The following is a 21,610-nucleotide window of genomic DNA, read 5'->3' as shown; positions in this document are numbered from 1 at the left end:
GGATGCATAACAAAATATTTCTAATGAATTTCCATAAGAAAGAAGTGAAATCAGTTGAACAGTGAAGAGTGGAAGGGAATGGATCTATTTACCTTTCTGGGTTTATTTGCTTTTGATTTTCTCCTTAATATCTGGTACTAATTGCCTTTGCAGCCATAGTCTTTGGTTTTAGTTTATTTGTAAAAGCCTTTTCAGTCTCTGTCATCAAAGGTTCACAGGAGAGTTTACCCCAGGTTGCTTTCAGAGTCTCAGATATTTCTCAGATGTTTATAAAGAATTCAAATACTTTATGTAATAATCCTATATGGTTTACATATTCTCTAATAACATATAGATTGTCCTTTGAACAATGAAGCCAACTTTATTCAAGAATGGCTTTTAAGACTCTGTACCCCTCAAGACCTGTATAATTAAGAACCTCTCTGTATAGCGTTGGCATTTCACTTGGCCTAGGTATGTCATAGGCCGTATTTGGACATGTCAACAGGTAGAGTTGATTTAGGTTTGTGGTGAGTTTTCTCATGGAGTGTTTTAGATTTACTAAGTTAAAAAAAAAATTAGTACCTAGGGAGTCAATTATCCCAGTCTTGGATTGGATGAATTTAGAAAAACAAAATCAAGGAGTAAAAATCTTAAAATTTCTTCATTTAATTAAAAAAAAGATGTTTAATAAATAAGTAACTTTGAACTTGACCAAACACAAAATATATGGTTTTATTACATTAAAGGATTTATAGTTTTTGTTTTGTTTTGTTTTAAATTTTTTTTTTTTTTTTTAAGATTTTATTTATTTGCGAGAGAGACAATGAGAGACAGAGAGCATGAGAGGGAGGAGGGTCAGAGGGAGAAGCAGACTCCCTGCTGAGCAGGGAGCCTGATGTGGGACTCGATCCCGGGACTCCAGGATCATGACCTGAGCCGAAGGCAGTCGCTTAACCAACTGAGCCACCCAGGCGCCCCAAGGATTTATAGTTTTTAACCTTGGTTATAATTGGACTTGGCTTATATAAACTTTAAATATAAGATAGCTGTTAATTAAGGACAGAAATTCATTTATTCAACAAACATTTACTGAGCATTTACTGTCCGCCAGGCACTATGTCAAGGCTTTATATGGGTGATTTAACTTTTGTAACTTTTTCTTGGAAATGCTGTTATTCTTGTTTTATAAATGAGGAACTGAGATTAAAGAGATTTAAATCATTTACCAGGGTCCATGACAATTTTGAAGTGGAAATAGCATTGGAACTGGGAAAGCCTAACTCTGTTTTTTATTTTATTTATTTTAAGATTTTATTTATTTATTTGAGAGAGCATGCAAGAGCAGGGGGAGGGGCAAAGAGAGAGGGAGAAGCAGACTCCCCACTGAGCAGGGAGCCCAATGCTGGGCTCCATCCCAGGACCCTGAGATCGTGACCTGAGCTGAAGGCAGACACTTAACTGACTGAGCCACCCAGGCACCCTGAGAAAGCCTAACTTTAAAAGCCCAGGCCCAAGCAGTGATAGTACTAACACATATGAATGATGCATTTGAGCAAGGTTTACCTTTTAAGAAATACTTAATCTTTTTACTGCACACTCCAAAATTTAAAAAGCAAGTTTTTCTTTAAGTTGAAAATCTCTTATATCTCAGTTATTAGGAGAATATCAAATAAAAACTAATGTAATAAAAAGCTGAATTTGACCATTTCTTTTCTATTAGAGCCCTTTAGCAACCATTTTCTGTATTTTCCATTTCATAACTAAATAAGATTGTATTTTCCCAAATATAAGATTTAAGATAAGTTACAGACAGCAGAGGCAGGTAGATTTCAGAGTTAGACCAACATGTTGAATATACCATTGTCTGTGGCTACAGGAGTAGAATGAAATTCTTTTAAGCTGCTTGATTTCATTGCAGACATAAACCTGGAGCTTAGAGGAAATGATAAAAGGCAAAATCAAGATATTTAAGATCAAAGTTGTTTTAGAAACTCCGCCTCAGTTTTAAAGTGAATTTACCATATTGGATAGTTTTGTATTCAGAAAGACATACAGTTTAAATCCTTTGTTGACATTTGTAGGATCTGGGAAGAACTGCTATAAATAATGGAATATGGGACACTAAATGAAAATGATAATTACAGACAGCCCTCTTCTTTCAAATAGGCCATGTCCTAGCAGTCCCTTTTAAAGTAATTGGTGGACTTTGGTTAAACGTGGCATATTGGATACATTCCTGTTGTTCTCCTAAAACTGTTGAAATGACAATAAAGGAATAAAAAGAGACATAAACCTACAAGGGTGGAGGATGCATTTCATGAAAAAGATGGAATAAACCAGAAAGAGGAAGGCATGCCATGATAGCTTTATTATTCATAATGTATTAACTTTGCCTCCCTGCAGAAGATTATATATCTCTGCTCTGTTGATGTCAGACTGACTACATGATTTGGTTCCTCCTCCCACTGATCCACCCTCCAGGAGGATATGTAGGATATGTACCCTGTTGAACTCAAGTATGGCTGTGTGAATTGCTTTGGCCAGTAAAATGTGGGTAGAAGTGTTTTGTGTCATTTCTGAGCAGATACTTTAAGAACTAGTTCATGATTCACCATTCTCTTTTCCTTCTGCTATGATGACCAGCAGTGTTCTAGGCAGAGGCTGCTCTGTCAGCCTGGGTCCTGGAATGAAGATAACATGGCACAGAGGTAAAAGTGACCTATGATGGACATGTAATGTGTACAAGAAATAAATCTTTCTCACTGAAAGCCATTGAGATTTTGGGGGTCATCTGTTACTGAAGCATAATTGGGCCTGTTATGATGGATACATAGCCATCCAGGAAAAAGGGGATCCAAATACTGGATGGAGGTAAAGGAATTCTGAGAACAGTGGTCAAGAGGAATCCCGTAATGACCCCTGTGCAACGGAAGATCAGTCAGTCTAAGTTAAAGTATAAGGATAAAGGGCTTCAGGAAGGGTGTCCAAGAAAAACTTTACAACTAATACCTTGAGTCTATTGGGACATTTATAGTTTCTTGTTAAGAAAGTTTGGTGATGCTATAGAAACATTGAAAACTGAGAGAGGGATGGAAAAGTACAACAAAAGGAGGCAATTCTTAATTCCTGGGAAAACAAAATATTGTAAAAGAAAGGAAATATAATTATAGTACACTATATGGCTCTGCAGATTATAATAATTAAATTATATGAATAGTATATGACTAAATTATGTACATGTATTATTTTGATAATTAAAAATTTAAAAATTGGATAGCAGAATACATTCATAGAAAAAATATTTTAGTTGGTGGTGAGTCAACTCCTCCGTGAGTCAACTCACGAGTCTTTTAGCCCATTGTGCACATACTGAAGAGTTGCACAGTAACATTATAATGATGCATGTATGAAATACAGCACTAGCATGTATAGCATTATTTCTGTAGGAAAATTCACTCAAGAGTGAAACTTAGTATATCCCCAAAAGTATAACTTCCTTAGCTGCAGGGCAGAGGTCTTGTAGTGCTCATTTGTAGTAACAGATTATTTGTAAGGCTAAATATTCATATAAATTATATTTTAGCATGTTTGGTAATAGTAAAGTTAACTGAAGTTTTCTCAGACAATTGCTAAGTCCTAGTTCAGTAGTGGTTCTGCTGCTCTCTCCTTATGACAAAAAGGGATTAAGCTTCCAGCACCAGCCAAGATACAGTAAGTTCACTATCAGACATCTCTCACTGTTTAAAACTAAAAGTTCTAAATACAAAAAGCAACTAAGTGAAGATTCTGAAGGTAAACAAAAGGTATATTGGGAAGGGAAATCAAAACCTGAAGAACAACCAGTATGGTGGTGAATTTCTGCATTTTATTCTTTTCTTATCTGCTGATGGTGACTCAAGAGTGGGCCAAGTTGCAGAACCATGGACAAGAACAACAAAAACTAAGAGAAACCTCTCTTTTTAGTTTGGGAATTGGAGAAACGGACTCCTGTGAACTACAAAGTATGAAAAGAATCTCCCCGTTTCCCCCTTTTTTCTCTCCTAGCCCTACCCTGAAGCCAGTTGCCGTGCAAAGCTGAATTGCCACTATGTCAATGATGGTGGTGGCACAGTCACCTAAAGATCCCAAGAAACAGCTTGTCTCTGCCACAGTAACTGGAAACCAGGGCCCCTGTGGTCTAAAGACTTGCAGGGACAGCAGGGAGTTCCCATTATATATTTTATCTTTCCTTTGTTTCACCCTGTGAGCAGCCCAAACTATGCAGACTGCCTGACTCTGATAAGCCAAAACTCAGAGACATGCTGACTTTATAACCAGAGGTCTGGGGAAAAGGGCCCCTGAGTCAAGCTGGAGAGTTGGGGAGATTATAGAGGAGAAAGCTGAATAAGATCTCCTAATTCTGATCATGAACTGACACAAGTCCTGGTCTCACCTGTGAGGTTCACATACATGTAACAAAGACAAACATAACAAAGGCTTTGAGAACTCACCTACAAAATAAACCACCATCCTAAGTGGTATATATGTAGGGCAGACACAGCTTTGAAATGGAACTGACATGGGAACCATTTCCCGTGAAAGGCAAGAGAGAATTTCCTATCTAAATCTAAATGAATTGGACACCTTCTCAAACAAAATAAACATTCTTTGGGAAGTTTTAAGAGTACTTGGATTCTCACAACGTAACCAAAATGTTGGGCATTTGGTACAATCCAAAATTGCTAATTATGCAAAGAACCAGGAAAATCTGATCAACTCTCAAGGGAAAAGCCAGTCAATACTGGCTACCCTGAGATGATCTAGGTGTTGGCATTATAAGACAGTGGCTTTAAAACAGTTATTATAACTATGCTCCATGAGGTAAAACTGAATACTCTTAAAATTAATGTAAAGAGAAATTCTCAGCAGAGAAATAGGTATGAAAAAAACCAAATGAATACTTTGGAACTGAATAATACAATATTCACTGGATAGCCTATTTAATAGAATAGAGATGACAGAGGAATGAAGAGTCAGCAAATTCAAAGACAAATCAGTAGAAATTATCCAACCTGCAGAATATAGAGGAAACAGATCAAAACAGAACAAGCAAACAAAAACAGGGCCTCAGTAACCTGTAGGACAATATCAAAAGGTCTGAATTTGTGTCACTGGAGTACAACAAAAGGAGAAAAAGACTTGTTTAGAAAATATTTTGAAGAAATAATGGCTGAAAACTTTCCAAACTTGGTGAGACACAAATATATGGAGTCAAGAAACTCTAGGAACCCCAAACAGGATAAACCCAAAGAAAACCATGCCTCTTTAAACATCATAATCAAACTGCCAAAAAACAAATTAAAAAAAAATTATGAAAGCAACCAGAGGAAAATGATACATATGGAGGAACAATGTTTTGAATCACCACAGACTTCTCTTCAGAAACCATAAAGCCTGGAAGACAGTGGGGCAACATTTCAAAGTGCTGAAATAAAAGAACTGCCAACTTATAATTCTATCTCCAGTGAAAATACCTCTCAAGAATGAAGGTGAAATTAAAGACATCCTCAGAGAAAGAAAAATTAAAAGAACTCTTTGTTAACTGACCTGCTCTAAAATCAATGCTAAAAGTTCTTCAGACTGAAGGGAAATGATACCAAAGGGGAAATTGGAACTGCAGGATTCCTTAGGAAGAGCAACATAAATAGTAAATATATAGGTAAATAAAAGTTATTTTTCCTCCTCTCAATATCTTCAAAATGCACAGGATTATTTAAAGCAAAAGTTGTAATGTTGTTAGGAGGTGAGTTAGTGTATGTAGATGTGATATGTGTGACAACTATAATAAAAGGGGGAGGGTAAGGGGAGCTATATAGGTGTAAAGCCTTTACATTTACTTGAAGTAGTAAAATGAAAACTAGTAGACTCTGAAAAGTAAAATGAAAACTAGTAGACTCTGTATATACATATATATATATATATATATATATATAGTGATTCCTAGAGCAACTACTAAAAAAAAGAAAATACAAAGAGATATAGGGGGGCGCCTGGGTGGCTCAGTTGGTTAAGCGACTGCCTTCAGCTCAGGTCATGATCCTGGAGTCCCAGGATCAAGTCCCACATCGGGCTCCCTGCTCGGCGGGGGGTCTGCTTCTCCTTCTGACCCTCTTCCCTCTCGTGCTCTCTGTCTCTCATTCTCTCTCTCTCAAATAAATAAATAAAATCTTAAAAAAAAAAGAGAGATATAGGTACCAATAGATAAATTAAAATAGAATATTAAAAACATTTCAAATAATACATAAGTAGGCAAGAAATGAGGGAACAGCAGAGCCAAACGTAGGAAAGACAAACATAAAACAGTAGATCTAAATCTAACCATATTAGATATATTAAATGTAAATGGTCTAAACATACCAATTAAGACAGAGAGTGCTGGATTGGATAAAAAATCATGACCCAACAATATGCTGTTTATTTATTTATTTTTTTAAGATTTTATTTATTGTGAAAGAGAAAGAGAGAGAGCACATGAGAGGGGGGAGGGTCAGAGGGAGAAGCAGACTCTCTGCTGAGCAGGGAGCCTGATGCGGGACTCGATCCTGGGACTCCAGGATCATGACCCGAGCCGAAGGCAGTCGCCCAACGAACTGAGCCACCCAGGCACCTTATGCTGTTTATTTAAAAACCCACTTTAAATGTAATGATAGAGATAGGTTAAAGGTAAAAGGATGGAAAAAGATATACCATGCAATTACTAATTAAAAGAAAGCTGGAATGACTACATTAATATCAGACAAACATTAGAACAAAGAAAACTGTCAGCGATAAAGAGGGACATGATGTAATGATAAAAAGGTTAGTTTATCCAAAATACATAACAATCATTAATATGCACCTAAGAACAGAGTTTCCAAAAATGTGAAGCAAGAAGTAATAGAAATAAAAGGAGAAATAAAATCTGCAATTATACTTGGAGACTTCAGTACTCTACTTTCTATAATTGATAGAACAAATGGAAAGAAAACAGCAAGGATATAGAAACCCAAACAACACTATCAACTCACTTGATGTAACTGACATATATATAACATTCCATCCAACAAGAGCAGAATGCACATTCTTCTCAAGTGCACATAGAACATTCCCCAAGATAAACTTCATCATGTGTCATAAAGCAAACCTTAAAATTTTTGAAGAAATTGAAATCATACAAAGTACGCTCTCTGACCACAAAGCATTTGAACTCAGAAATCAATAACAGAAAGATATGTGGAATATCTCCCAAATGACTGAAAATTAAACAACACACTTCTAAATAACTCATGTGTCAAAGAGGGAGACAAATTAGAAAATACACGAGCTGAATAAAAATGAAAATATAATATGTCAGATGTAACTGAGGTTGGGCTTAGAGGGAAATTTATGGCATCAAATACTTAGGTTAAAAAAGAAAGCTCTCAAATGAATACTTCATGCTTTCACTTTAAGAAATTTGAAGAGAAGAGCAAATTAAACCCAAAGGAAGCAGAAAGAAGGAAAAAATAAAAATAAGCCCAGGAATCAGTGAAACAAAAAACAAAAACAATAGAAAAAAAATCAGTGAGACAAAAAGCTGGTTCTTTGAGAAGAGTCAATAAAACTGATAAAACCCAAGCCAGACTGATGGGGGGGCGGGGGGAAGACTCAAATGAGCAGTATCAAGAATGAAAGAGTAGGTCTCTACAGACATTAAAGGAGTAATAAGGGAAATACAGTGATCTACTCCATGTCCATCAATTTGACAGGTTAGTGAAATGGACTAATTCCTAGAAAAACACAAATCACCAAAATGTACTCAAGAAGTAAATAACCCAAATACTCCCATATCTATTAAATAAGTGGACTTTGTAGTTTAAAACCTTCTAACAAAGAAAACTCCAGGTCCAGATGGTTTCACTGGTAAATACTACCAAACATTCAAAAAAGAAATAATACTAATTTTACACAATCTCTTCCAGAAAAAGAAGAAGAAATACTTCCCAACTTATTTTATGAGCAACATTCTCCTGATACCAAAACAAGACAAATACATTACAAGAAAAGAAAATTATAGACCAATATCTCACATAAATATAGATATAAGAAATCATGAACAAAATAATGTTTATAGCAACATTATTCACAATAACCAAAATGTGGAAACAACCCAAATGTCCAGTGGTGGCTGAATGGATAAACAATATGTGGTATATACATACACTGGAATATTATTCAACCAGAATGAAATTCTGTTATATGCTATAACATGAACCTTGAAGACTTTACGCTAAGTGAAATAAACCAGACACAAAAGGACAAATGTATGATTCCACTTGCATGAAGTACCTAGAATAGTTAAATTCATAGTGACAGAAAGTAGAATAGTGATGACCAGGGGCTGGAGAGAGGAGGGAATGGAGAGTTAGTGTTTAATGGATACAGCAGTTTAGTGTGGGATGACGAAAAAGTTCTGGAGATGGATGGTACTGACGGTTGCACAACATCATGGATGTACTTAATCACTGAACTGTACACTTAAATGTGGTTAAAATAGTAAGTTTCATGTTGTTTGTATTTTACCACATACACAAAATATTAGCAAATTGAGCCCAGAAACATAAAAAGGATGATATAGCATTAGCCTTATAATTTGCTTATCCCCAGCTTATCCCCTCCATCCAAAACCATTAGATTTATCTTCCTAAAGCATAAGTCTGATCAAGTCATTTTCCTGCTCAAAATCTTAAATGCCTACCAAGTAAACATTTTCACCAGGTGTTTAAAGCTTGCTATAGTCAGGTCCCAGTTTACCTATCTGGCCTAATCCACCATTACTTTTACACACTTGTCTTCTGTTCTAACCAGACAGAACTATATGCTTTCCCAGAATACTCTTTAATTTCTTATCTCCATGCTTTTAAACATGCTTCTCATTTTTCCTCCTTGAATTCTCTCCCTCACCCTGACTAATCTCTACCATATAAATTCTCATATTTCAAAACCCAACTGAAACTGGACCTCTCCCTAATGTTTTGGTTTTTTTTTTTTAAAGATTTTATTTATTTGAGAGAGAGAATGAGAGAGAGAGAGCACATGAGAGGGGCGAGGGTCAGAGGGAGAAGCAGACTCCCTGCTGAGCAGGGAGCCCGCTGCGGGACTTGATCCCGGGACTCCAGGATCATGACCTGAGCCGAAGGCAGTCGCTTAACCAACTGAGCCACCCAGGCACCCTCTCCCTAATGTTTTTATAATTCCTCTATTTAGCTGTGATTTCTTGCTGCAACATATACTCTCTTACCTTGACTTTTGTTAGTATTTATTGAGCACTTGTCTATTGATAGTGATTCTGTGCTGAGTTTCGAGGTTCAATAATGAATAAGACACATTCCTTCCCTCTTAGAGTTTACTATCCTAGCACACAAGACAGAAAAATAAATATAAATATTCAAAATAATCTAAATGCTGAGCTGGAAATATACAACAGGCACTTAATAGTACTTATATTTTATCTTATATATATGCTTTAGTTTCTCTATTAGAGTGTAAGCTCCTACAAGGCAAGGTATCCTACTCGCCTGCAACACTTAATTCTTTGCATTAAATGTGTACCATTAAATATTTGCAATGAGTTCTGGACTGTTTTTATTAGATTTCTTTATTCAAGGCAACCTATAAAGCTTAACCAACAATTTCACAACTATTTCTTCAATCTTTTTTTCTTTTGGGACATTATCTAGCAGACAGTAAACATAACTTAAAGCTCTGGGTGGTTCCCGGATAGAAACTGAAAATACTAAACAATTTCAGCAGCTTACATAGGAATTCCTCTGTTCCTCAAGGTTGATTTTATATAGATAATAGTAGCATTTACCTAAAAGTTCCTAGAAATTATTGCAAGTTGTAAGAATTCATATATCCTCATCTTGAGAGATTTAATAATTCTAAGAAGAGATATATAATGTGGGAAAATGTTAATTTAATCTTATGTGAAAGTTCTTCATGAAACTTTAAGTTTTAAAAAACATTTTATAGAATGTTTCCTTCAAATTGTTTTACTTTTATTGAGACATTCTGATTTGATATTTAAGTTTATTCACTATGCCAAAGTTGGTATTTTAATTATGATACATGAAAACAGATCATGTTCCTATTTTCCAATGGCCCTATTAAACCACGATCATATGGCTTAAACAGTAAGGTTTATACTATAGATATACCTGAGAGTTAAATAAGAAATCCTTTTTTCCATGTTTGTAGAAGCAACCAAATCTATAACACTTTATCAAAAAATGGTAAAAAAAAAAAAAACAAACAGGTAGTATTACCAAACACTAGATTTAAATTGAATCTTATAAGCATTTACCATAAAAGAAAAAATGATAAGTTGTACCCCATCAAAAGGAAAAATTTCATCAAATCAAAAACTTCTCTTCTTCTAAAGATACCTTTTAGAAAATGAAAAGGCAAGCCACAGACTGGGAAAAAATATTCACACTGCATGTATCTGACATAGTACTTAGATCCAGAATATATAAGTAACTTTTAAAACTCAGTAATAGGAAGACAGACAACCCAATTTAAAAACTGGCAAAATATTTGGGGTGCCTGGTTGGCTCAGTCAGTTAAGTGTCCAACTCTTGACTTCAGCTCAGGTCATGATCTCAAGGTCCTGAGACCGAGGCTCACATCAGGCTCTGTGCTCAGTGGAGTCTGTTTCTCTCCCTCTCCCTCTGCCCCTCCCTTTGCATTCTCTTTGTCTCTCTCTCAAATAAATAAATAAATCTTTTTAAAAATTCGGCAAAATATTTAACACTTTACAAAAGAAAGAATATGAATAGCCAATAAAGAGATACTCAACAATAATCATCAGGAACCTATAAATTATTGTTTGTAGCAATAGCTTATTCCTTTTTATTGCTGTGTAGTATTACAGTAGCATCAGAATAGTGCAGTCTATTAACTTAGTCTCCTAATGGTGGGTATCTGAATTATTGCTAGTTGTGAACTATTGTGAGTAAAGTTGCCATGAAGATTCTGGCCTATGGTTTTTAGGTAGATATATGCACTTATTGTTTTGAGTATTTACCAACCACTTTATATATAGTATAAAAATATTTAGCTTTAATAGATACTGCTGAACAGTTTTCTAAAGTTGTGTGCCTATTTATTTTCTTTCCAATAATGCTTCATATCCTTGTCAACACTTGACATTGTTCCTTTTAACTTGAGCTATTCCAGGAGTTCTGAAGTGATATCTCATTGTGGTTTTAATCTGCATATTGTCATAACTAATTGTGTTGAGCAATTTTTCATATGCTTATCGCACATTGGATGGATATGCAAATTAAAACTTGCATGAGGATACCACATAACTTAGTAGAGTGGCCAAAATTTTAAAAACTGACATTATCCTAGTGTTAATGTGAATGTGGAACAACTGAAACTGTCATACATTGATGGTGGGAGGGTAGCATGGTCAACTACTGGAGAATGGATTGGCAATTTCTTATAAACTTAAACATAATTATCATATAATCCAACAGGTTCCACTTATAGGTATTTACTTAAAAGAAATGAAAACATGTCCACACAAAGACTTTTACTCAAATGTTCATAACAATTTTATTTATAATAGCCAAAACAAAACAAAAAGCCCTGGAAATAACCCAGATGTCCATTCATCAATAAGTGAATGGACAAGCAAATTCAGTGTATCCATATAAGGGAATACTACTTAGCAATAAAAAGGAATGAACTACCAATTGGTTCAACAACATGGATGAATTTCAAAAATATCCTGAGCAAAAGAAGCCATCTACAAAAGAGTATATACTGTATGATCCCATTTATATGAAGTCTAAGAACAGGCAAAACCAGTCTATGGTGACAGAAGGCAGAAAACGATTGTGTCTGCTGGGTTAGTGGTGGAAGTGCTGTAGTTGTTGCCTGAAAAGGAGGGATGACTGTTGTAGGTCTTGTTTTGGGTGGTTGATTACCTGAGAGTGTATTATTGCCAAAATTCTTCAAACAAAACACTTTAAGTTCTGTGCCTTTTATCATATATAAAATATTGTTCAATTTTTAAAAGTAGAAATAATTGAACCTTATCAAAGAAGACATTTTTTTAGTCATTTTTTTAAAGTCAATTTTCTGGCAGAGAGAAGCCCTAGCATTTCTTCTGCAGTCCTAATATATAGTAAACCATTAATATATGGTGAGCAATTAGTAAGGTTTTTCTTGATGGCTATTAGAAAGCATATAACGAGGTGTGGGCTTTAATTTTTTCCAAAGCTCCAGTTGAAATGTACTTGGGCATAGCCATCATAAATAATAGCGGTAAGAAAGCCAAATTTGCAAACAGAGGTAGGTCATAATTTGGAAACAACATTGCTCACTATACTTTGATGCATGTTGTGAAATGTTTTCTCTTTCACTATACTGGCATTAATTGGTTGATTATTGATTATCTAGGCTATCAAGAAAGCAGTGGCATGAGTAATAAATTACAGAGGGCAGAGACTACATCTTAATATTTTGTTCTGTGGTACCAAATAACCACCGAAAATGAACAGATCTAGATAAGAAATAGACACATACAATGTACTTAAGGTAATTCCCAAATCATTTATATTCTAGAATTGTCCCCTATGGACATATGTCTAATTTTTTGTCCAGGTTTGAAGACATTATGCTTGGGGTAATTGAGAAAGAGCCAAAAAGTAGCTCAGCTTTCTGAAATTCCTCCCTGTTGGCCATTTTATGGTAGAGACTGAAAATCCCACCTACTGGGTGGCTCAGTAGGTTAAGTGTCCGACTCTTGATCTCAGCTCAGGTCTTGACCTCAGGGCTCAAGCCCCAGGTTGGGCACACTGGGCATGGAGCCTACTTAAAAAAAGAAAGAAAGAAAGAAAATCCCACCTCTCAAGCTAATAATGCGAAACAGTAGCGGAAGCTGAACTGTGTGGTTCACCCTTGCTGTGGCTGAGGATGTGAAGTCTCCTTTTTAAGCCTTCTCCTAGACTTCAGGCCACATGGAGAAATAAAAGGTCTTACAACTTAACAAATTCTAAGACCTCAAGACTTTATCATCTGTTTTCTTAACCTTGGAATCAGTTCAGGCAATTACTACAAAAGCAATTTGAAAGGTTAAAAGTGAACGCTGTGTAAATTTATTACTAAGAAAATGAAAGTCACCTTATCTCTCCACAGATAATTGAGAGTTTATTTTTCCATTCTAAGGTATTTAGTGGTGTATTGATCCTCAAATAGTAGTTCTTAACCTTCTTTGGGTCACAAATCCCTTTGAGAATCTGAGGAATTTCCTTCCTGCCTGCCCCTGCAATATTTTTTAATTGCCTGTTATGTGCCAGGCATTGTTCTGGGGGGGTCTATGCTTTGTACTTCCCTACTTCCAAACATGTCTATTTGCATATTTACACATCATTTTGCATGCATACAGCTTTAGGGATTTTACCGAACTCCTGAAGCCCTCTAGAGTCAAGAAACATCTTTAAAGTAATTATATGGCCAAAAATACTTGACAGTCTTGCTAGGCAGATCTTAGTATTCACAGGAATAAGAAGAGAATGTTCTATTAAGGATCTGTCCAGTGATATAAGATCCTTAAAGTAAATTCATTCAAATCATGTGTAATACGGGATGGGAGACAAGGAATTTGACGTTTCATATGCAATTAGAATAGGTAACTTATACAGTCTTGTCTTCTACTGTACATGAGAGCACCGTTGGTTGCACTAGAGAACCAAGGATTCTTTCTACCAGCTGGAAGCTTCTTAGTGAGAAAGAAAGACCACCAAAATTTAAAAATTATAATGTGGTCACTGAATCTTACTCTGTGTCTGTATAAGTCTCCTTTGCCATTCTAACTGAAAAATTGATCTATTTATTATGCATCATTGCTCAGAAAGCTAATGTGTTTTAATATATGATTAAGGGTTATACATCTACTGTGACTTGAGTGATGAAACTTGTCACTCTGACCTTAACCCAGAATCACTCTTTTGTTCTGTCAGTGCTCAGTTCATGCTGAAAGGAAAAGATCTAATTTCTAAAGGAGACTATTAATCTAAATAACTGGCATCCTATCAATTAAAGAAGGCTCTGAAAAGCCTCACGTAAAGCAAAATTTCACTCATGAGCCACATGGTACATCTGGGTTTCATGTTTTTGTTTTTTTACTGTGTTGTGTTGTGATACCTGGTAGCTCCTTGAAACACACACATGAGCTAGATAAACAATACTTCTCTTCACCCTAACCACCCAATTTACACAGCCTCCAGACTTTCATCATTTATTATTAGGGGACTCACTGGATATAGGACCGTCACATGAATTTAATGGGAAACTGTATAAGCATATCTAAACGTAATTGACTTAGCAATCTGGTGTGCTTAGATGAAGAACCCCTGTGGCAAAGGTGATACACAGATACTATGTGACAATGAAATTGAAGTGAAGTCACTTTTATTTTATCCTGAACCATAAACACTTTTTTTTTAAAGATTTTTATTTATTTATTTGACAGAGAGACACAGTGAGAGAGGGAACACAAGCAGAGGGAGTGGGGGAGGGAGAAGCAGGCTTCCCGCAGAGCAGGGAGCCCGATGCGGGGCTCAATGCGCGGCTCGATCCCAGGACCCTGGGATCATGACCTGAGCCAAAGGCAGACACTTAATGACTGAGCCACCCAGGCGCCCCATGAACCATAAGATTTTTAAGAACTTTTAAGATTCTCAACTTCTACCAAAGAAACATCTGCATAGTGATGCTATTTGGATTCATACACTACATTTGTGGCTTGGAGAGAGACTGTATTTTATGTTTTGTTTCTGAGAGCCCAGTTTGGCATGATAGAAGTCTAAATCTTGGCAGAGCAAAAACTGGATTCCAAAACACTTTCTGAAATGCTTAATGTGTGAAGCATCTTTCAGTTTTCCTACGCTAACACAGTGCTTTGCATATAGTAAGTGCTCATTATGGCTACACTGAGTGTTCATATCTGTTCTTTTAGAGTCTATCTTTTATATTACCGATTTTTGTCCAAAAATCATTTAGAAAATAGTTTCAAATAACTAATTTGAAACTATTGGATTAATTTTCTTCTTAACCACAGAAGGAAAAATTGCGAATCTTCATGTTCTTATGGGTTTTGGAAAAAGAAAACAATTTTAGCCAAGAATTTATGTTAGAATTATCCTATATACAGCCTTAGAACTCTAATTTAATTTAAGTGGGACCAAAACATGATTCAGCTGTGTATAACATAAAGGGCTTTGGGAAGAGTAGTATCTCCTATATCCGTAATTATAGATTAAGGTCAAATTGGAAAAAGTTCAGAAACTCTGGCTCACTTTCCTTCGATGAAGAAGTAATATTCAGCTCCTCTTGGTAGGCCACGGCTATATAAAATCTTAGAAATTTTTCATTGATCATATACTTTATAGGTAGGGTATTTTCAGTAAAGCTATTACTATAATTATTAAACAGTTGGTTAAATAATCTGATTCAAAATGAAGAAGTCTGCTTTTCATTGGAACAAGTTCTGACTTGTAGAAATACTCTTTTATGTTTAGGTTAAACATGTATTTTTTGCAAACTACAATTGTGTGAGATAAGACTTATCTTACTACATTGAGATTCACTTCAAATAGTATGTTTTCAGTGTGTTGCTGGAATAATTGACATTGCATATAAATATTATGTTTTTAAGATAATTTAGGTACTTGTATATGTAAGCTTCAGATTACTATTATCAGACATGACTGGAATTTGAATTCTTTTTTTCTGCTAGATCGAAGTACTATTAGTTATACTCTGAAGATAAATGTATGTGATTTTGCAGATTAATTGCATTCTTTGAGCTCTTAGTTGCCAGGGCCTGACAGGTATTCAATCAGGAAGACTGGTATATGGTAGAATTGTTGTAATAATAAATACACATAAAATGAATATATTAATGCTTGCATAGTGCTGGATCAATAGAAATATACAATCCTAGGGAGCTTGCCCCTAAATGACAAGATCCCATCAACATTACTGATGCCTAAGGTTACCAAATGTTTAAAGCTAAATAAACTTCAGTTACAAGGAGAAATAAAGGAGCATTGTGAGGAGAATCCCCATGCTGTAATCCCTGGTAGAGGTTGTGATCATTGAATACAGAGGATCTAGGACATCTAGTCTGTGATGTGTAATTAGCCAAGAATAGTGGTAACTATTAATATTAGCATTACAAGGCGTACTGATACTATAAGATCTTAAAGTCTGATTTCAGTTCAACTCAGGAAATATTTGTTGAATATCTACCACGTGCCTGTCATTATGCTGGAGCTCATAGTCTAGTGGAGGAAACAGTTGTGTAAATACTTAATTATGATGTGTGCTCAATTTTTTTTCTTTTCTTTTTTTTGGCGCAAGGATATACAAAAAAACTATGGGAACAACAGAAAAGTTGAGGCTATTTATCCCTACAGGAATGGGAAAACCTCAGTCTTCAGGAGGACTGTTAGCTCAGAGAGGGGGAAAGACACTTTGGGGAACCCATGTTTGTTATTTGTGGTCTAGATTTTGAAATTTATCAGCAGGGTTATGAACAAAAAGAAAATATAAATTTAAATGACCAACAAAACAGAATAAGTTGTTCCTATTTATATTTATTGTTACTGAAGACTTTTTCTCTTCCTAATGTTTTTTAAAATGGTTATTTACTCTGTTAAATCTCTTAGATTAAAGGAACTTTACCCTGAAATAAATAAAATTAGGAAGTTAGTGTATCATGAAAAAGATTCCACCTGGCCTTTCATGAACTTGAGGCCAGCCGCAGACCTCTGGGGTCTCATTTTGGGAGGATAATGACCTCTGTGGAGATTAGGAAGGCCTAATGACATAACATGCATTTGTTATAAATAAAAACTTCTTAAAAGATAAATCCATCCTTTTCTTTCAAAATAATAAATGCTAGTTTATAGTTGGAGATACATATTAATTTAACCCAAATTAGTTTAATGCTTTAGTTGAGAGATTGTTTTTGTCATTGCTGTTTATGGCATTAACTTTCTAATGAAGTTAACTTATTTAGAAGAAAGGTTGTTATACTTGACAGTATTTATTTAGGTTTTCTACTGTTTCTCCCAAAATGTTTCATGAGGATTAGTCACCCATAAAATAGAAACTGCTTCTCATCTATTGTGAACTTTCCAATATTTTGAGATCATGGGATCACTGATTTGTGAGGTGCAGTAAAACTATGTCATATGAAAAGAACCAGACCAGGGGCCAAAGATAACAGTGCTATGTAGATTCTCTCTGTGGCCAGTGAAGATTTTGTTTTACAAGATCGTGTCCGTGTTTGGTCAGTAGAGCTAAGGCAGAAGGTGAATGAAAGAACATTAAAGGCATTAAAGAACATGAGGAAGAAAAACATTTTTAGTGCAAAGCATTCCAAATGGGGTAGAAGTACAGAGTCAACATGGAGCCGCCAAACATAGCTTGTGTTTCCCATCTGTGGCTGCCAGGACAAGGGCAGTGTGATTGCTGTCCTAGCACTCACTGCCATCAAAGTAGGGCCAATACTAGAAATCTCGGATTCCTCTCTCTTTCCTCCCTCTCCTTTCTGTCCACACTCATCTCCTCCCTCCCTTCCCTCTCGCCCTTTTTCCTCTTGAGATTCCATATGAAGCTTGGCTTTAGAAAAGGCTCATTTCCGTCTCTTATAACCAAGCCTACAACTCAGTCAAATGTAAAACTTGTTTCCGTCTTATTTATTTCATTTGTAAGGCTGGGGGAGGAGCATATTTCAGAGCAAACAGATGGAACCAGTCAAGATGTCATTGGCTAAGTCATTTCACCTTGTGAGACCACACATTCCTCATTAGTGAAATAGGCTATTGAACTACCCACATCTCAGCTGCCTTCCAGCTCTAAAACTTCACGGTTCTAAGTTTCTAATTTCTTAGCTACCTTGTGATCTTTCAGGGGGTAGTAGCTGTGTGTGCATGCTTACTACCAAATACCAGTAACCAGTCATCCTCAGTGTGGTCAATCTTACAGAAACTTGAAATAGATAAATGGTACCATAAATCAAGACATACGATATTTGAGCGAATCTCAAAAACAAGTGTTTACATCAAATGTATGTTTAGATGTTCTTGGTTCTTACATTGGGATTATTATTCCACTCATTTGGGAAAGACTTGATGAGACGAACGGGGTTTGAAGAAATTTTAAAATTTTGGTTTATCCTTAAGTGCGCAGAAGAGATTTGTGTAATTTACACTGCCACATTTCCATAGTTTTCCTAGTGAAAAAAAGAATTTAAATGCCTTCTTTGCTGCATTCTAAGAAATATATATCCCTATGCTTTTGAGTGAAATTATTATTAAAGAGAGAGAGAGAAAGGAGAGCATTGCCAAATCAGATATCCTTCTCATGCCTATTTAAACTTTACCTATGTAATTATGCATTATCTACTTCCTAACTGCATGGAAATATGCCTTATATTTTAAAGTTGCACAAATATTAGCATGAGTCCTTGTTAAAAGATTGCAAGCTACCATTCATGATTTGGAGTTGAAAGATATTTTGGGTAAAATATGGAACAAATGATAAATGTCTTAAAAGAACAGATTGTATAGAAATATTTGTTAGGAACATAAACTAGATGAGGTAAATCCCCAAAGAACATCCAGAATGAAGTAATGCTCCATGCTAAAAAGAATACAAGAGTTCTAAATGAATGTGATTTAAGGACATTTTGATATTGCCTCTGATGACCTTTTAACTAGCCTCTTAACATTTTACCAGCTTTAGATTTTTCTGCTGAAGAAATTAAAAAAGAAGAAAATACCATTATCAGATACAATCAGCTTGCTCTGTCTGTCATCTGTGTGTACCTATGACATTCAGACATGAAATCTAATAGGGAGATTTTGCTTTCCTTAATCATCCATGCAGACTTAAAAGGAAAAGGGAAGATTGATGCTTCAATAGCTATATAAAGGCAATATTATCTTGCCTGTTGCCCCAAACATTGGTTTTGTTTCTGATTGAGAATTTCCAAAGCATGAGATAGACCACCACAGTGCAATTTTAGGCAAAATTTCCCAACTGTGCTGCTGAAAAGTCCTGTATTAAATACGAAGAGGATTGCCAAAAAGATGAGTCCTTATGTCACACATTCTAGATGTCATTAGAATATTTTGGAGTACATTTCAACCTGTTCTTCCTATTCGTTTTGGGGTTTCTTACCTCCAGGAGGGATGTAGAACCAGTTGAGTTGAGCTTCATGCACCAAAGTGCCCTTAAACTTCACCTCTGCTTCGGTGGCGGGGTGACTGGGAAGTGGCTGGTATGCAGGCGCAGAGGGCTGGCCAAAGGCTCGAAGCATGGTGAACCTCCAGATGTGTACTATTAGGTCACTGTTTTCAAGTAAATAAATAGCCTCCTCGCAAGCTTCCCTCCTTGTAATTTCTTAAAGCCCAGAGGTCATTCCCACAATAACGTTTCAGCATTCTGCAGGCCCACATGGCACGTCACCATCACTGCAAATTCAGGTCACAGTGATTACTTTTTCAGGCTTAGAATTCGAAAAACCACACCTTCTTTTTGGGTTCTTCTCAACCGAGTTTTTTCTTCCTTGCCTGCTGCACTCACTGCCTCCCTCACCCAGTGGCTTTTACAGGAAAACTGGGGTTGAAATGTGAAGTTAATTGTTTCTGTCAGCCTGTCAGCTCATCACCTCCCTGAGGCATGATGATCTCTGGTTTTTATATATCACCACGAGCTGCTTTGATATACCCTCTTGTGCAGGAAGTGATAGGTTTGTCCAGGGGTTGGGAGACCTTGGGCCTAAGAGGCAGAAAACTTCGGTTGGAATGTGCACGTTCATGGAACCGCGGCCCCTCTCCCACTGGAATGTAACGCAAGCCGCAAAACTATTTTAAGGAGAAAAAACTTAGGCCCAGTTCAACATTTTATCTTGGTGCTACCCTTCAGTAGCCAGGACTGTTGGTAAATCTGTTTTTTTCTCCCCTGACGAGTTACGTTTTATGTTCAAACCAAATATTAACTGGGATGAAAATGCTATTTCAAAATGAGCCCATTTTACGCTTGAAGTCATGTTGTTTTAATGATAAATGATCAGGTCCTAAAGAAATCTCCACAATGTCTCAAATAGTCATGACAAACCTGGTCTTCCCTTCATTCTGCGCTGACATCTGAAAGATGTTTTCATAGCATTTTTCCTCCCTAAATCTACATTTCATTTATCTCATGGTAATGAATTGTCAAACTGCTTTTCTGTTTGTATCAACAGTTTCCTTGGCATCCCGCTCTTCCAAAAACCGAATTCCTTATGTCAAATGCCACAAATGTGTAACATCAAACAAACAAACAAACAAAATGACACTCAGAGCATTTCTACTAATATATCCTACAGATGAGGCACAAATGGCTGGTTCCCCGCTGCGACTGGGCCTGCAAGTTCCTAGTCATGCTGTGTTTTTTCCCCCTGCTACCTACCACCTTTCTTTTCTGATAGTTTTGGAAAACCCAGTCTCCCAGGAAAGGAAGTTATCACTGTAACCAAAAAAGCAGACTGAGCTGTTAGTTTTATAACTAAGATTAAAACCACCGTAAGACACAACCGTATTCAGATTTATTGTCTTTGAATGTCGGTGATCCAGTCCGTGTTCTTGTGCTTCCAAGGACACTAGCTGAGATGGGTTAGTGTATCACAGTGTGTGTAGGCAGAGTAGGACGTTAGTGTGGACGGGCTGCTAACAATCTTGAATGAAAAGTTTTAAGATACACATTTAATGACCTTGAGACGAAATAATTTCTTTTTGATAGTAAGGCTCTCTCAGCACATAGGCTTCAGAACTCAGATATTCTTTTTTCAAAAGATTATCAGTGTAGTAAAGAGAAATATGTGTATGTATTTTTAAGAGGATAAGATGGTCCTATTCAAGAAAATGCTGGAGGGTTCTTTCCATTTCTTTCCCCCTCTTCACGTGTAGGTTGGTAAAATATCCTGGCACACTAATCATACAAAAAGTTTAAAACCCCGTTGCCACCTTTTGGCAAGTCAGTAATTCAGATTTATGGGGTTCCTTTTAAAAATATCCGCCTAAAATTGCACTGAGAAGACATTTCCTGAAGCTTTTGTTATCTGAATCACTACTGACAAGAAGCAGAAATCTCACACTGAGGCATTGGTCAGGTGGGTGGGGAAAGAAGTTGTCAAAGCATCATAGCTGTTTTAATGACCAAATAATATTCAGATAATTAAATATTTTGAATGTTCAAATTTTAAAAAGTTTTTCCTTTAAAAAATATATTTTGTTGCTTTTCATTGCCCTATCGTAACATTGCTGCTGGTTTCAATGAAGCGTTTGAAAATGTATCTGTAGCTAGTGCATTATTTATATGATTACTACCAGCAGATCCTCAACTTGATCATTATAAATGTATTTTGGAACTGTCTAGCCTTTGCTATAAAAATGACGTAGATAGGCACATACTAAAGTATACAATTTATTTTGAAACTTGTTAAATGAATCCATAGCTCCATTATACCACATTTTTCTTTCATTACTAAATGATTAAGTCA

The 21,610-nt window shown here is 36.0% G+C and overlaps 1 protein-coding gene across 1 annotated transcript in view; it reads left to right on the top strand.

The window, feature by feature from the left end:
• DCP1B (decapping mRNA 1B) overlaps positions 1 to 21,610 on the top strand; it is a 54,769-nt gene that overhangs the window by 12,650 nt on the left and 20,509 nt on the right. The gene's annotated exons all lie outside the window — the stretch shown is intronic.

This window comes from Neomonachus schauinslandi, chromosome 5, assembly GCF_002201575.2.
Source record: "Neomonachus schauinslandi chromosome 5, ASM220157v2, whole genome shotgun sequence".
Taxonomy (NCBI): Eukaryota; Metazoa; Chordata; class Mammalia; order Carnivora; family Phocidae; genus Neomonachus; species Neomonachus schauinslandi.
The sequence above is the reverse complement of the archived record's forward strand: the minus strand, read 5'-3'. Positions and strand labels throughout refer to the sequence as shown.